Genomic DNA, 18,441 nt, shown 5'->3' on the forward strand with positions numbered 1-18,441 from the left:
TGTTTTTGATGCTATTGTAAATGGAATTCTTTTCTTAATCTTTTCTTTCTGATAGTTCGTTGTTACTGTGTAGATATTAGAAGAGACAAATTATTCTTTGGCATGGGGGTGACAACCTGTACTTTATACCTATTTCCATTTCATTTCTAATCTTTCTAGCAGTTAGGGAAATCATTTGACACATGTATTATCTATTGGCAATAATGACTTACATGGAATCATACTGTACAGCAATGTTGTAGGCAAAATGTGTATAATAAGCCTCATTTTGCAGATGAGGAAAGCAAGTTTCTTCTCACAGCATCATGATGCTTGCAAATTTCAGAGTTGATGCTCAAACCCAACCAAGTCCAATTTGTTCCCGTCAGGCCTCTTTGACAATATTTCCCAAACTGAAAATCAGAGTGCAAGGTCTGACAGACACAATTCTTGTGCTTTAACCTCAGAAATCAGATCTAGTCCTTTAATATTATAAATAGACCATCAACATCTTGGTGCCCTATGTCACACAAAAAACTCCAATCCTAATTTTATACGCCAAAGGAGGGAGAAACAGTTATTCTTCACTTTATCCACTTACAAGTTTGAGTTGAAACTGATACCAAGGTTTTGGGAACATGCTTGTTTCACTGAGATCTAATTTAATAAACCAGAGAGGCAAAGGACAAAGCAAAACCATTATCCAGATGTCTGGTTATTTAAAGTTATTGAACCTTGAGGCAAATTTTTCTGAGAGGCAACATAGCAAAGTTGTTAAAATCTCAGACTCTGGATCTAGGATGCCCGGTTTGGAAACTCTCCTCCACTGGATCCTAGCTGTGTCACCTTGGGCCAGATACTCATTCACTGTGTGCTTCAATTTCCTTGTCGGTAAAATAAGGATAATGATAGGCTCTGTCTCATAGGGTCGTTATGAGATTTCAGTTAATTAATACATGTGAAGTTCATATGCATCCAGCTATTCATTTCATAAATATTGAATGTTTACTATGGGGTTCTGGGAGTGCAGGGGTAAAAAACACCCTGCATTCACAGAACTTACTTTCTATTTAAAAGAAGACCATCAGACGGTAAAGGAGAATGTGAACAGCAGGAGATCGTAAAGTCAGAGTGAAGGGTTGGCTTGGGGGTGAGGTGTGTGTGTGTGTGTGTGTGTGTGTGTGTGTGTGTGTGTAAAGGCAGATTGCATAAGGCATTTTTGGCCACTGTAAAATTTTGACTTTTTCTCTGACTGTGATGGGAAGCCACTGGAGGATTATGGGCAAAGGATGACATGATCGGACTTAATTTTTAGCAAGATCACTTTAGCTGCTATGTTGAAAACAGAGGTGGGCAGCAGGGCAGGGAAACAGACAGAGACCTGTCAGGAGGCTATTACAATAATGCAGCTGAGAAATGATGGTACTTGGACCGTGCTGGTGGTAGTGGTGAAGGTAGAGAGAAGTGATTGGATTCTGGGAGTGATTTGAAGCTACTGCCAACAGGATGTAAGATGAAAGAAAAGAAGAGTCAAGGATGACCTAAGGCCTCTGGCCTGAGCAACTGTACGGATTTAGTGGCCATTACTGAGGTAAAGAAGACTTCCACAGCACCAGCAGGAGAGCGGGATGACCCGGAAGTTGATTTTGAAACATGGAATTTGAGGTGCCAATTAGACTTTACAGTGGAATCACCAAGTAGGCAATTGTATACAAGAATTTCTGTAGTCTGAGGAAAGGTCTAGGCTGGGCGTATAAATTTGGGACGACTAAACCTATCAATGGCATGTAAAGCCACGAGACTGGCTGAGATCATAAAGGGATTGGGTCCATAGAGACAGAAAAAAGTCCAAGCGCTGAGTTCTGGTACATTGTACAATTAACAGTCGGGAAGATGAAGAAGAACCAACCAAAGTTACAAAAAGTAGTAGTGAATGAGGTAGGAGGAAAACTAGGATGTATTGCTCTGCTGCCTCTGAGTTCATGTTAATTTTAATATTAGACTTCTGTATGGTTACTATGTTGATAATATAAATCTTCCCAAGTATGGCACAAAGACAAGGTGAGACAGAACCTGTAAGTAGGAGGTATTTAGTGCTCATAGATGAATGAGGGTGAGAGACCAACGACACAGAATATCTGAATTTGCAAGGGTCTCAGAAAATCCAGAAGTAGTGTGACTTTTGTAGTTGCAACATGCTAAAAAGAGTACAGGGAGATTGTAATAACAAACAGCAGAAACATTGGGGCAATATTGGAATTGTGAGCATACCTGATTGATCATAGCGATGAGAACTAAGAAATTCAGTAAAAAGCACAAATGCTTGATTTAAACAATAAAATATATCTAGATTTAGGAAATATCTGAATACATTACAACTTTTCTATTTTCATCTCAGTGGTTGTAGTCATGTTTTTATACTTTATGTCATTCTGAATTAGGATACTTGAGAGACATTGTTATTGATTTTTTTCTAACGTACGTTAGTAAACATCTTTTTGGTTTGGAGAAATGCTATGTATGGATAAATAAGAAAAATACATTATCAGAGATGGAAAATCTTGGTACCTTTTGCTACTCATGTATTTATAGAACTAGTAAATTATTCTATTTTAGGAATACCTTTTTGTTATCTATGATTATTTTCATAAATAGATTTTCTCCATACCTTTTTCATCTAGACAGGTGTCTATTTAGCTCTTTAAAGGGAATTGAAGTAATTTTCTGATGTTTCAGGACAAAACGGTTCCTACTAGTTTGGAAAAGCAAGAACTGGGGACTGAAAATAACTTAATTGGCTACTCTTGTGGATCATATAAAAATTTAACTCTCCATTTCTGTTATCTAAAAAATGTGTCAAGACTTCCATTGATTTCTAAAGTTAATTTTCACATTTTATTCTCATGTATTTTCTTATGATTAATTGAGAATATATATATGAATTTTAAAGAACTCTACAAAGTAACGTCAACAACAAATAAAATGTAACCCCCATTGGGTATTTTGGTAAGCATAGGGTGTCTACAATATGCAGTAAGAGAATTGACTGTGGCTAAGAGGTTTATTAAGCTTTATTCAACTAAAGCAAATAGCAAGCAGGGGCCAGTGATTCTGACTTTCCCTGTTATAGAAAAAGTAAGAAGGTCACAACATGTACTAATCATACTAATGATAACTGTCAGTGCTTAGCATCATTTTTGTGCCTGACACTGTACTTGAACTCTACATGTGTTACTCCTAAACCTTATAATAATCCAACAAGATAACTATTATTTTACATTCTCTAAAGATGGAAAAATTGAGGCAGAGATATTATTAAGCATTGCACCGAAGGCCACACACCTACATAGTGGCAGAGCTGGGAAATGAAGCTGCTCTATTTCATATCAAAATAGCTTCAGTCATAGATGGTTTGTTGTTGTTTTTTTGTCTTTTTTGTATAACATTAATTCTACAATGCATTACTTTTAAAAGAGAACCTAATTTTTCAGACTTTTTGTGATCAATTATTTGTTTAACTCAGTAATAGCATATAGGATGATTAGGAATCCAGACTTGAAAACTCAGGTGTACAAAGTAAATGTAAATTATTTATTTTAGTTACAGCTATTCTAGATTTCCCTTGAGCCCCTCATCCACTGGTAAGTAGGAACAAAGAATGACATAACCCAATATATTTTAAAGCTTAGTATCACAAAGTCATTTAACGACCCATTTGGGTAGCATTCAATCTCTCATAAACACATATCGTCTCTCTCAGACAGCTTTCCCCTGATTCTTCTCATATGATGAGGGCACAGTGTGGCCTAGGTGAGAAGGTGCCAGGGAAGTGTTGAAGTCCTCAGCCATCAGGTATCTGCTTCCTCTGGTCCTTGAATGATGTCCTTTGTTCAGCTGCTGTTTGACTTTAGGCCTCTGGAATCCGAAGTCTGCTGCTGGTATAATTCATGATCTGAAACCTATGGCTTGGTCAGGGGCCGGTTCTTCTCCCTGACTGACTAAGCCTCATCTCAGGCAAGAGAAAGAGACAACTATTTCCTTCCTTGACTGCTCAGGGATATTTGATTGATTCCATCTTTCTTGGATGTAGCCACTGTTTCCTTTTATGAACACATCCACTTTGGTGGTGACAGAGTTGTTGTCCCCTTTCTGTGGTTATCACTATTGATCTGGCTTTCAATCTATTATCTCAGTGTAGGGTGAGTCAGTGGGGGACCCAGCAAACCCCAGTGATGAAGTATTCAGATCCCTAAAACTCCCCTCGGTCACTGGTGTTACCTTGTGAGACTGGGTCTGCTCAGTTGGAGAATCCCGATTTAGCATCATGCTACATCCCTGGTATGTGTTCTTTGCCTCATGCTGTAACAGTCCCCAACAAGCCTCTTCCCTAACCCCATCTCATGGATACCTTGTGGCACGGGTGAGGCCCATCTGCTCATAGGTATGTACTGTATCGCTTGAGAGCAGTGAACTTGCAGAAAAAGTTCCTGCTCCCAGGCCACCTGGCTTACTACAGTCACATCATCTTTCCCAAGAGTTATTTCCCTCACTTTGATAGCCCTGGGGCAGCTCCACAAACCATGAGTCAGCAGACAGCCACCAGGCTTTTGAGAAGTCAGTCTGTTCTATCACCACAAACTTCAGGAGAGAATTTCTTGGGCTACCTTTCCTCAGCTTCTAGTTAAGGGAATCATTTGAGTCCTTCTCGTCCTTCCTCCATTGGGAAAGGAGGAGATACCCCTAAAACACTCTACTCTTCCCAGTCTTCCAGTTCCTTTTATGTGTTTCACTGAAAGGTCATCAATTCAGTTTTCCCCTTTCATGTGGGAAAAAACAAGAAGTCTCTGGCCAGGAACTGTGCCCTTTTAAAACTTAGCATTGGAGAATTTAATAATTTTATTCTCAAAAGGGTGTTATCTCTTTTGTTACCCCTGCACTATTTGAAACCTTCTAGAGCTACAAAAGACTTCAGTTAATACTTCACATTGCCTATTACTCATCCAAAATGATGCCAAGATATGTAAGATTCAAAACATTTCATTCACTTTACTCTAATTCTTAATGTAACTGTGTTTTTGTCTTGTTTTGTTCTGTTTTTTTTTGTTTTGTTTAGTGGGTTCCCTACTTTAATTCTCTCTGTGTGGTGGAGTTCCCATTATACTCACATTGAGTTTGAAAATTTATAAAATGAACTCCTTCTGATAATTGTTACTGGCGTTATTATTCAATGAATAATTTTAATCAGGTGCTCTTTACACAAAACATATGTTACCACTAAGCAAGCAGAGAATCATAAAGTTCAGGCCTAAAAGGGATTTTAGACATTAACTCACACACATCTCTTATTTTATGAATGAGAAAACTGAAACTTAGGAAGATTATGTAATTTCACAAGTGTTATATGCTAGTTAATTAGCAGAGTTTGGTCAGGACTCCCTGGTCCTTAAGAGCACTTATAAATATTGAAACTGGAAGTATTTATGTCATTTTTCATGTATAGTCTGACTTCCGCCACCCTTAACACACTAAATTAAGCTCTGTCAGGGTAGGAGCTGTCTGTTTTGTTCTCCGCTGTATCCCCAATGCTTAGCACAGGCTCTCACACATGATGGGTCCTTAATAAATATTGTTAAATAAAGAAATGAATGAATGAATGAATGGATGGATGGATGGATGGATGGATGGATGGATGGCTTCAACAAATATGTACGTAGATTATACTATGATTTAAACACCAATGTTTGGTTTGGGTCCTGCGAAGGTGAATAAGACAAGGTCCAGAAAAGAGGCGAGTACAGAAACCAAGGGATACAGGAGCGCCAAGGAATGACTCACTCTGGGAAGTTTTGTTTCTTCTCCTTGATTGGGAAAGCAGCGCTGGGGAATGTGGGCTGAGACCCTCAGCCCTGGAGTCCTTCATCTGCTCCTGAAAGATCCAGGACTTAGCTGTCCACTCAAGACCTTGCACACCATTTCCCCCTCGACAATTGCATACTGCATTTCTGCTGTTTTCTTCTAGATGAGTGGCTCATAGTAAGTTAAAAATACACCAATGTGTCCACAATTTCAAAGGAACAGATGACTCACAGTTCAAATCACATGAAGGGAAATGATTATAAGTCAGCTGTGAACTTACTGGTTCCAGAATCATTTAAGGCACTCGCTTGCCTAGTTCCATAAAGACATTGGTGGACTCTTTTCTATACTTGGTTCATAACCACACGTAGAATTGATTTCCCAGTCTCCTTAGGGTCCTTCTGATGTTGCCATGTGGTGCTGCAATAGTAGAGAGGTTATGTAATTGTCAAGTCAAATTCTTTTTTTCCAATGAGGAGGGTACCACAGGAAAGAAATGAGATTCCTTCTCCCTGTGCTCACATTCAAACTTCCCATCATGGAAAGTCAGAGCACATGAAGAAGGAAGTGCTCTTAGCTCATATTAACCACTCAACAAATTATTACCAGAGTCTGTCCTCCTAACCACTAGTGAGAAAGTGGTAAGTGCCACTTCAGTAGAAGAAAATACCCTCCCCTGTGGCACCAGTCATACCCATCTATTAGATCTACCTTCTCTCTTCCAGGAGAGTGCCAAGGCTGCCAACTAAACAGTACATCTGAGGTGAAGGTGAAGATGAAGCTGCTGGATGTGACTATAGTTGAAATAGAAAGCAGGTTGATACATTTATATCACCAGTCCCTGACATTATCATGGAGCAAGTATTTCAAAATGAAATTCCTCATGTAGACATTCAGCAGCGGGCAGCGGCCATCAGTAGACTGTTACCCACGGGTCAGTGGAACAATATTGGCCTTTGTATAGAATAAAATAATTCAGAATTCTTGTTAAATAGAGAGATCGGGTAAACGAGAAAAACAGTATGTTAAATCTTAGAGAATATGGGAAATATGTAACAGAGATATTTAATACACAAATCTTTTGCTTTTAATGAAAATAAAAAAGTCTGAAGAACTTGGAAAGTAAAAACCTAAAGTCTGTGGCAGTCTCAAGAAAAAAAAGAAAGAAGAGGGAGTATTTATGCTATGCAGTCTGCAGCTTGGCTGACAGAGACAGATAAAATGACCAAGATTTTGAAATTTAATATAAAGAGAGACTAAATAAATAGCATTGTCAAGTTTCTAGCAATGACCAAGGCAGAAACAGTATAAGGAAGCAAACAGAAAGAGTTCCTTGCTTCATTGCATGGAGTTGAAAGTATATCTGTGAATTAGGATTAATAAGATAGAGTTGCTCACCGAGTTCATTGAAACCCTTTGTCTGTATTCATATTTACATTCATATTGGACATCATAATTCATACATATCCATATTAATGAAAAAGGGGAGCTAATGGCCACTCCTGCGAAGGAAGGTACAATTGGCATTATCAATGGACGTGTAAAACTATACAGGGCTGCCCACTGGTTTTGTCCCAGTGCTGTCTGGTCTGTGCCTGGTTGTTGATGAGTGTCATGAAAGTGGTGACTGTTCACCATCAAATCATATTTACTTGTCAGAGAGCCTAGGCGTTTAACAGAGATCTATGAACTTTACTGATATTTTTACAAACATAGAAAGTGAGGTTACTTTGGCAATGAATAATTTAATTCATTATGTATTCTCAAAATTTACAATAGGTACCAAATTGCTGCTATGGAAAATATTTCTTACAAAATGTTAACATATTTGTTGGTCAGTTTTTCTTTAATAATTAAAACAGCTTGAAGCTCTAGAGATTCACATCTTTTCAAGCATTCAAGAGTTTTGAGATGGTTCAAGGAAAAATAAGTCAACTCATATTTACCAAGAACCAGGGTAAGAACTAAAGTTTAAAAATATCCATTTCGGGGGAGGGGGCAGTTATCACTTTGTGAGGGGTGTATGTGTATAACTATTACATTGTTTTGTATACCTGAACTAATCTAAAAAATCCACGTCAAAGTTGTTTATAAGGACTTATATCAGCCAGTTTTTATGTCTGGTCCATTACCACTATTTTTAATTCACTTTAAAACACAGAAGCAGCTTTCTGAAGACAGTGAGAAGAAAACAAAAGTGGTGAAGTAGGAATAGTGAGCAAACTAGGGTTGGACATGGGGAAAGTTGAACATTCTTGTTCCGCACTCCATTAGTTTCTTTTCATTTTAGAGGTAAAATTGTGCCCCCATAGCTTTCTCAAGCTCAAAAACAAATTATTGCTGAAGTTATAATATTTCAAGGCAAAAATATTATCATTTTCATTCTAGTACTTGATGTACCTTGTCTGATAAAAACAGGAATTTATTAAAAAGTTTTAACAAAATGCTACAGGATTTTATAGGAAGCAGTTACTTCCTTCATGCTGCAGAAACCAAAGGAAGCTTTATGAAGGTCATGTGAAGAGCGTTGAAGCAGGAAGAATTTAGACATGCCAAATTGGGGAGGTATTCCAGGCAGAAAGAAGAGCCTGATCAAAGGTTAGGAGGCATCAGGCAAACGTATCCAAGGAACAGGAAGCAAATCAGTTTCATCTGGGCTTAGAATGCGGAAGAGGGAACAATGGATAATTAGAATCAGAGTCTGAAACAATAGAACAAGAAATTCAATAAGCAATAAACTGAAATTTGAAGGCAGAGAATTAGGTTTTCGACTATGCACTTACCAGCTCAATTAACCCTCATAATATCTCAACAAGTTAGAGAATAATATTCCTATTCCTATTCAAGAGAAAACTGAGACTCATACCGGTTAAGAACTCGCAGGCATCGATAGCTGGGTAAGGAACAAGGCTGGGAGTTATGACCCCACAGCCTATGATGTCCCTTGTTTATACTGTCATCTTTGGTTTAGCACCCTTTTCCTCTATGGAGACCATGAGCATTTTGCCACACTGGCTGTATCTTTTTTCCCTAAGAAACTATCACAGTGCTTGGCATATAGTATGTGATCGATAAATGTTAGCTAAATGAGAGAATGAATATCTAGCAACCCATTTTCATGGCAGAATTGGAGCACAGGAGAGAGACCAATGTTGGAGATAAACAAATGTCGAAGTCACCTGCTAACAGGTCATTGATGTAGCCATAAGATAGATGAGTTTAAAGGTATTTATGATAAATTTAAAGAGAGTGTAATGACGTTGCCTTCTGGATAAGCATAAGAACACTTTCTCCTTCCATTCCTATTAAATGGTAACTATCAAGCCCAAAGATATTCGTATGACTGTCTCCATGAAGCCACAGGACCATGTTAGGAAACACCTTTTGAAAGTGGGTACTCATGGCTACAGAGGTACATCATACAAAAACTTCTCCTTTCACAAAGGTAGTTCCAACATTGGGACTTTCAACATTTCATTATCATAAAATAGTCTTCACAAAGAATACCTGCGCATTTCTGAAAATTACAAATGAGATTGTTGTGGAAAACAAAAGAAACACGATTCAAAATTTCCTTAAAAGGAATATGCCATGGTCTTGTGCTGTGTTTTCTGAAGATGAGAGGAATGACGACCTCTGGGCATCCGTTTGTGGAGTTTATAATTCAAAAAATAAACAAGAGATTTTGTTTTGTTTTAAATAATGGAAGTGTAGTAATGGCCAACAGTTTTTTATAAAGGCATCAACAAGATCATAACAACCTTTTTCTGTCCTGATTGTGATTCTGCAAAACCATTGACCAGAGGCAGTTGAGTGGAAAGACATCTAGCGCCAATTATCAGGGATTAGTGGACAATCTTTCTAATTGTTTGCTTGATTTAAATTTCATTCTGTTTTCTAGCTACAGGCGTGAGAGATAATAGTGAAGGCAATTGAAATGCTCAAGAACTGAATTACAGTCATGGAAAGAGAAACCTTCATCTATTATACAACTTGATGCACTTAGTACCCCAACCACCCCACCGGCATCTAAGCTAGTCAATTTAGATGGGGTTTGAAATTGATAAACCTAAAAAATAATGGAGCAAATAAATTTACAAATTCAAAACACATCAAACAATGGGGCTACAAATGCCCACAAAAGTAAATTTACATTTATTATTAATTATTCGAATCATCATTTTAGAGTATTGATTATGTACATAACACTGTGCTAAGCTGCATAGGGGCACAACCATAAAGAAAGACATATTTGGGGGGCTGGAGCAGAGGATAGAAACAAACATACATAAATAAGGTACAAGGTACAATAGAGATACAAGAAATTTCAGAGAGCACAAAGGAAGGAAATACTTAAATCCATTCAAGCTAAATAAAGATGGCCTTTATGAAGAAGATAGTTAAGTGGATCCTTGTAGACATGGAAATATTGCAATTTAGTGTAAAACAAAGGAAATTAATTGTAAGCTAAGGGAATCAAATAAACAAAGGCTCAGAAATAAAATAAAGCCTAAGAAGCATGGATTGCATGGGATCAGTATTGTGGAAGATATACCTAGTAAGGTGAACTAGAATGAAATTACACAGGGCTTGGAACTCTATGCTAAAAACAATTGCAATTTACTCTCCAGACCAGCACTTTCCAGTAGAACTTTCTGTGATGACAGATGCGAGTATGATCTATGTCTGCATTATCCAACATTATGGCCACTGGCCACACATGGCTCGGTAATACTTAGGGTGTGACTAGTTCAACTGAGAAACTGAAGTTTTAATTTTATCGTATTAAAATTATTATTAAATAATTAATGTATTAAATTTAAAAGGTCGCATGTGCCTAGTGGGTACCATGCTGGATGATGCAGAAAATGGTAGCCTCTAAAATTTTTGCACAAGAGAGGACATGATTGGAGAAATGCTTTAGTAATAGTTTTCCTTTGCACAATCTAAAATGTTGATTTATTTGGGGAAAAGACCTCTTTAAATTAATCACTGCTCATGTAATCTCCACTAGATGCTTAGTTTTATGATTCTATCTAATTAGAAAAATAATGTGAATGTTAATCGACTATATTGCAAGAGAACAATTAATAGAGGAAACATGGCTAAAAGGAGTATATTTAAAAAACAGTAGCAGATGGTAAATCCTGGTAAGTTTTAAAAATTTCTATCACACCAACATGAATGCCTTGTGACTGCTGAGAAACAACACATTTCATTTCTTGGATGGAAAGATTATATCTTGCTCATCCTAAGCTGATTTACGTATATGTATTACTAATAGATAGTTCATGTGACACAGTAAAAACACCAAAATAAACAATGTTGACTCAAAAGGGCGTAATGGTTTTGACACATGTGTGATTTAGAAATGTTAGGCCTTTAGGCTCACAGAATTACCATTTGCCAATAATGATAGAAAAGGATAATAAAAAACTCAAATGTGTTATTTTCTGCAAAAACACATTTAAAAAATAAATTGATGTCATATTTTGTTTTTCTCTGGGGCTTATATGGGACTCAGAAAAGCTTTTATTTCAAAGCATATTTCAGAATATTTATGTAAATCAAAATAAAAATGCTTCTTGTATGTATTTCAGCTATAGCTTTTAAATTTAGAGGCTTTTGGAGTTCATGTTGTTTTTTTACTTATATTTACATACCATTGCCAAGTTAAGTTGACCGATTAAGATTAAATTCAGTGGAATTACAGATTTTCCATTGGTAGGTAAAATATTTATGCACATGAATGGACACTAAAATTCTAAAATTTTAAATTCCAAGTATATTCCTGAAATAAGAGGCAATTCCTCTCTTCTACTTGTACAAGAGATTAACTTTGTGCAACACAAGCTCAGATGATTGCCATAAGCCAAAGGTTGTGGATGAAAACAGAAAAGTGGTCAGCAAGTAGTAGGGAGAACTCACCACGTGCCTGGCCCCTTCAGAGCAAGTCAGAGTTCGTTTTCGTGTATCTGCCTTTGTAAGTTAGTGAGCTACTTGTGGCCAATTAGTTAATATTTTCTTACTATCCTCAGGCAAAAAAAAAAGTCATCTTTGATGTTTGCTCTTCCTCTCACACGCCACATCCAATCTGTCCAGAAATCCTGTTTGCTATATCTTCAAAATATATCTAGAATCTAACTAGTTTTCATGGCCTCTACTGACTTCATCTCTCAGCTGAATCACATAGCCTCCCACCTGCTTTCCCTGCTCCTACTGTGTTTCCCCCAAAATAAGAGCAGGTCTTAAGTTTTGCTCCAAAAGACTCATGAGGGCTTATGTTCAGGGGAGGTCCTCCTGAAAAATCAAGCTAGGGCTTATTTTCCGGTTAGGTCTTATTTTCAGGGAAACACGCTACCTCTCTCACCTCTTCCTAAAACAGCAGACAAATAGATATTCCTTGTAAAATGGAAGTCAGATCATGTTAGTCTTGGCTCAAAACCTGTCACTAATTTTGGGTTTCCTTCAGAGTAAAAGTCCAAGAACTCGCCGTGATTTATGTGGTCTGGCCTCATTTCTCTCTGCCCTTCTCCTCCTTCACCCTGCTACAGCCACGTACCCCTCCTTTCTGCTGCGAGAACATGTCAGGCATCCTCTGCCTCCCTCCCTAGGACATTTGAATTGGCTACTCCCCCAGATATTGGCAGGGTTAACGTTCCATCTTCTCAAATCTTTGCTGGAATGTCATGTTCTCCAAGACACCTTCTCTCAACACTCTATACAAAATTGTAACCAGCTCTGGTCCTCCTTACTTTCTTCTACTTTTTCTTTATTTATGGCATTTATCACTTTCTAATACATAATACACATAATTATGATATGTGTTGTTTATTTTTCCCTCCTAGGTATATGTCCCATGCATGCATTTTACTCACCTCTGTGCCTGACAGCATAGTGGTGCCAGCAATGCCTGGCACATAGTAAGCACTCAAGAAATAATTGACTGAATGAGTCCTCAAACGCACTATTTTGATTGTAATTTGTGTGGCCTGATCATGTATGGATAAACCGCTATATTTCTAGACATTATAAAGACATTGCTTAAACTAGATTTTCTCAGCCCCTAAAGATACTCCCACATGGTAAATCAGGAATCCCTAATGCCATTAACTCTTTCAAGTCATCATGGTGTCATTTTAGAAAGGTTTCAACAGGTTTGTTTCTAAAAATATTAGAAAGTTTACTTTTTCCTGCTAGGGTATCTTTCTAAATTTCTTTGGCTGAGTCCTAAGCAGTCTATAGATACAGATATAGATAATTCATTCCTACATTCATGTGTATCTATTTTAGGCCAGACATTGACCAAAGCACTGGGAAAATAAAGATTTCTAGGGCATGGTCCCTGCTTATGAGGAACTCAGAACCTCACAGCGAGAGACTAAGCTGTAAGTAAATTATTACTTAAAAGCAAGCAATGTAGTGTTTAGAGCAGCAATTTGACTCTAAGTGCAATAATGTGGGCACAAGCAAAGGGCCATGGATTGCAAATTCACTTTTGACCTGCTTGTTAAATAATAAAATAGCCTGGAACAGTTAGGAGGGCATGGAATTTAAGAATGAGATAGTCTTGGATTTGAATCCCATACTTCACCACCTTTTACTTGTTTAATATATCTCTTTACATGAAATATAACATACAGAAAAGTGCACTTTCTATTTGTACAGCTGAATGAGTTTTCACAAGATGAGCACACTCGCGGTAACCTGCACCCAAATTAACCCGCCTGGAGCACTCTCTCTGTCACTTCACTCCCATATGGGTAACCACTGTTCTGCTTTCTAACAGCACAGATTAGTATTGCTTGTTTATGTACTTTATGTAAATGCAATCATATACTTTATATCTTTTGTGTGTGGGGCTTCTTCAATATTATGTTTGTGAGACCCGTCCATGTTGTTACATGTAGCTGTGGACTGTTGCTTCTCATTGGCTTATAGTACTCCATTTTGTGACTATAACGCAATTTATGAGTTATACTTTTGGTAAACATTGGAGTAGTTTCCAGTTTGGGGCTATGTAGAATAGCACCTCTGTGAAGATTCTAATACATATCTTTTGGCGAATACAAAAATATATATGCCCCACTCTAATAGTTATTTCCAAACAGTTTTCCAAAGTGGTTACGTGTATGCAAGTTTACATTCCCCCAGCAGTATACATGAGTTGTGATTATTCCATAGCCTCATTAACATTGGTATTTACTGTCTTTTTTTCCACTTAACTATTCTGGTGGATATATAGTGGTATCACATTGTTTATTTTGCATTTTTCTGATGACTAATGCAATTATTACCTTTTACACACTTACTGGCCATTTAAATTTGAATTTGTGAAATGTTTGCTCAAGTCTTTTGTCCATGTTTCTATTAGATTGTCTTTTTCCTATTGATTTGTGAAAGTTCTTTATATATTTGAGTTCTTTATTGGATATATATATATACATACAGCAAATATTTCCTCCTACTCAACAGAATACCTTTTCATTCTCTTAATGGTATCTTTGAGGAACAGAAATTCTTACTCTTAATGTAGTCTGATTTATAATTTATGCTTTTAGTACAAACACCTTTAATGACATTTTAAGAAATACTTGTCTACTCCTTGGTCACGAACATGTTCTGTTCTCTACTAAAAGCTTTATGGTTTTAGCATTTGTAGGTAGATCTGAAACTCTGGAATTGATTTTTGTGAATATATTTCAGTCAATTATCCCTGGTGTGATCTGAGACTCAGTTTTATTTTCTTCTTACTGAAAAGTGGAAAATCATGTGTACTTCAAGTTATTGTGTGAATTAAATGAGACAATGTGGTAAAGTGCCTCATACATCAGGCCTCACCCTGTGTAAGACTGCAATGGGCACTGTGGCCGATACAAAGATAGATCCCTTCTAAAAGGTGCTGCATTGCGTATGGAAGGACACAGACAGTTTTGCAAATAACTGTTCACTAGGCAGAACATGGCAAATACTATAATAGAGATATAAACAAAGGCATGATCATGGGACAGCAGCAAAAGAATAAATAATGGAAGAAAAAGGAATTATAAAGAAAAGGACCCAAATGAGAAGGGAAATGACAGAAGGTAGGACTTAGCAAAGTAGGTGAGAATTAAGTTATGATAGAATTTTTTTAATGTGTAATTTCAATCTATTAAGGTAAAATTAAGGAGAAAAATGTAATCCCTTGTTAGTGAGGCTGTAGTAAAACTGAAACTCTCAACTATTCAAAACATTGCTTATGGCACTGTAAGTGGATCAGACAGACCCTTCTGGAAATGTGATAAATAAATCAAGAACCACAAAATGCATTTTCCATTTTATCCAGTAATCCCACTTTTGGAAATTTTTCTGAGTAATAATTTAAAATGTGAAAAAATATGCACAAAGTTCTTTATATCAGAATCGCTTATGTGGCATAACAGGAGAAGCAACCAAAATGTGCAGCCATAGGAGGAAACAGTTAAGTTGCTTATGTCAAAGCTTCTCAATGAACTCTCACAAAGTCATTTTAAAAGGTCGCTATGTAGAACACAGAAATGTACGTAATTACATAACTTCAGAAACATCGTCATGGCTGTATCTGGGGGAAAAAACTGGAAGGGAAAGCAGCTAAAACAAATAATTTTTTTTAAGGGTGGTGAAGAAACATTGAAAGAAAGTTTATTTTTAAAACTTTGTAAGTGCTTTTTTTACCATATGCATATTGTTATGAGTCATGTACCTTTGTATCCCCACCGTAAGAACTTTACTCCACCTACTTACTTCTATCATATTATTAACATGTTACATTTATCTGTACTTAATTATTACAAATCCATCTCTTCCTACTAGACAGTGAACCCCTTGAGTCTTGCTTTTTGTATTCCCAGCTCCAAACACGGATCTGGAACATAAAATTTATTCCATAATTGTTTGATCAATGAGTGCATTAATTAATGAATAGATAAATTTACCAAATTTTATCTATTCTTAATATATATTATTATATACTTTGAAATTTTCCTAATGCTTTCAGACATTAGGGGAGAATTCTAAATCTTTTACCTCTAACCCAAGAATTCTTAGAGGTCTTTGGGATCCAGAATGTGTCTGGCTCAGCCACTCAGCCAGTGTGTGGAGAAGAAATAGAGCATAGGAAAATTCGGCTTTGGCTAAAGAATTGTGTTACACACCATTATTTTAGCCTGCATTTACCCCAGATTTCACAGACCAGTGTTTACATTCCACACTAACAAAAACATAAAAGCCTCAGAAAGACCTTCTAAAAAGAATACATGTAAACAAGGAGCCCATTTATCAGGACAATATACACACATATGGGAGTCTTCTATATTTAGGCTTTTTTCTGGGTAAACAAAACACTTACAAATGGCCTAGAATGTACAAATGGCCCAGTAAGTTGCCAATTTGTGAGGGAAATAGAATAACTAGGAGGGAGATATTGGTTTTTGTGCTGAATGAGAAAAATTCTGCACTCAAGAATTCAATAAATAGGAATGTTGTGTTGTCTGTTCAACCACTGAACCAAACAAAAAACTTCCAAACAGGGAAGGACCTTGAAATTAGAAAAGATAAATTTGTTCTTATACATGTTTTGTTGTTGTGTTTGTGTTTTAAATAACACATCTCCCCCATACAAAATGACATGTGCTGAATAAAAGAAAGGAAGGAAGGAAATAGGAAAGGAACAATGGAAGGACCCTTAGAAAACACCGAAAGGTACAAAGGAAAAGATGTTACAGGCCTCTGTAAACTTGAAAGGCATGATGGTAATGACGTCCTAAGGGATGAGGATTCATAAGGTTTTGCAGTTGGACTAACACTATTGGTATAACCTGAAATTAGACTCTCTGAGTCTTAGTTCTCTCTTTTATATAACGAGAATAATACATATCTTACAGGTTGATTTAAGAATTAAATATGACATATATAAATATGTGATATACTTTATAAAGTGTTTATCACAATGCCTAACTCAACACTCAACATATGAAGTCTGCCAATTAAGTTCGCAAACTTGTCGCAACAATGTTGCTAACCTTTTTTTTTAATATTAGAGGGATTATTCATTATGAATTTGTACCAACTGGACAAACAGTTCTCCCAGTTTACTTTTTGAAAGTGCTGAAAAGGCTGCATGAAAAAGTTAGACAACCTGAACTTTTTGCCAACAATTCATGGCTCTTGCATCACGACAATGCATCAGCTCACACAGTACTGTCTGTGAGGGAGTTTTTAGCCAGTAAACAAATAACTGTATTGGAGCACCCTCCCTACTCACCAGATCTGGCCCCCAATGACTTCTTTCTTTACCCAAAGATAAAAGAAATATTGAAAGGAAGACATTCTAGTGACATTCAGGACATCAAGAGTAATATGATGACAGCTCTGATGGCCATTCCAGAAAAAAGTTCCAGAATTGCTTTAAAGGGTGGACTAGGTGCTGGGGTCAGTGCACAGCTTCCCAAGGGGAGTACTTTGAAGATGACCATAGTGACATTCAGCAATGAGGTGTGTAGCACTTTTTCTAGGATGAGCTCGTGAACTTCATTGTCAGACCTCGTATTTTTACCTTGTGTCTAATGGGCAAACTTGTCATTCTGTCAATACTGCCAACTGCACCAGTGCTTACGGTTGATCCCGTTAGGCTCCTGCCCTTGGGCAAGGAACTTGCCACATGAGAAATATTTTGCACTTTATCGCTAAAATTTCTATAATCTAGCCCCAGTTAAAGTACAGATGGCATAAATACCTATTAGGAGTAGATCAGAGTATAATAAGCATAGGCTCCAGCCATCTATGGGGTTTGGAAAGTGCTGTCCTGGCTATAGCGCTCGCAAGCCTTCTTTGTGTGGATGAAGCACATGGTCCCTACCCACAGACACTTGATGAATAGGGACAGAGCAGCCTCGGATCTTTGTTGAGACATTGCTTGTATATTAGCAGTGAGCACTCTTTAAGTATCACCCAAAGAAACATTCCCACCAAGAGCCTCCTCCTTGAGGATGTTTGGACCTTTGGAAAGTTCTAGTTATTTTCCCAATAGCTATCGCCATTTCCTCTTCCTCTGCCACTTCCGGCAAACAAATCTGGCGTCTCTGCCCCCTCACTTGAAATCAATAATTAAGCCTGTCTCATTTTCATTACATCTATCACTGTCTGATATGTTCTTGCTTGTGTCTTGAGAGATAGCACTGACATTGTTTATGCATTTTCATCTGTTTACTGTCCATCTGTACTTCCTACACGCACTCTCCCATCGAATGTAAGTTTCTTAACAGCAGGGATATCATGTCTGTCTTATTCACTGTTGCATCTCAGAACCTAGCACACCTTCCCCACATGGGAGCAGAAGAGATTCTATCTGGAGACATCAGACATGCAGCAATCATCTCGATTTGTTAACACCTGTAGGAATGCCTCCCCAAGTAAACAAAGGGCAAAGGGCCATGAACCCTTTATATACCCATCCTTGGAACTTATATCAGGGCATGATGGGCCAGCTTTCCCATGGGAAGGATATATTTGTTGTACCTATCCCTTTCTCTTTCCTGTCTTCCAAACCATCAACCTGGTTTTTAAGCATTACACTTCCTTCATATA

This window comes from Rhinolophus sinicus, linkage group LG06, assembly GCF_036562045.2.
Source record: "Rhinolophus sinicus isolate RSC01 linkage group LG06, ASM3656204v1, whole genome shotgun sequence".
Taxonomy (NCBI): domain Eukaryota; kingdom Metazoa; phylum Chordata; class Mammalia; order Chiroptera; family Rhinolophidae; genus Rhinolophus; species Rhinolophus sinicus.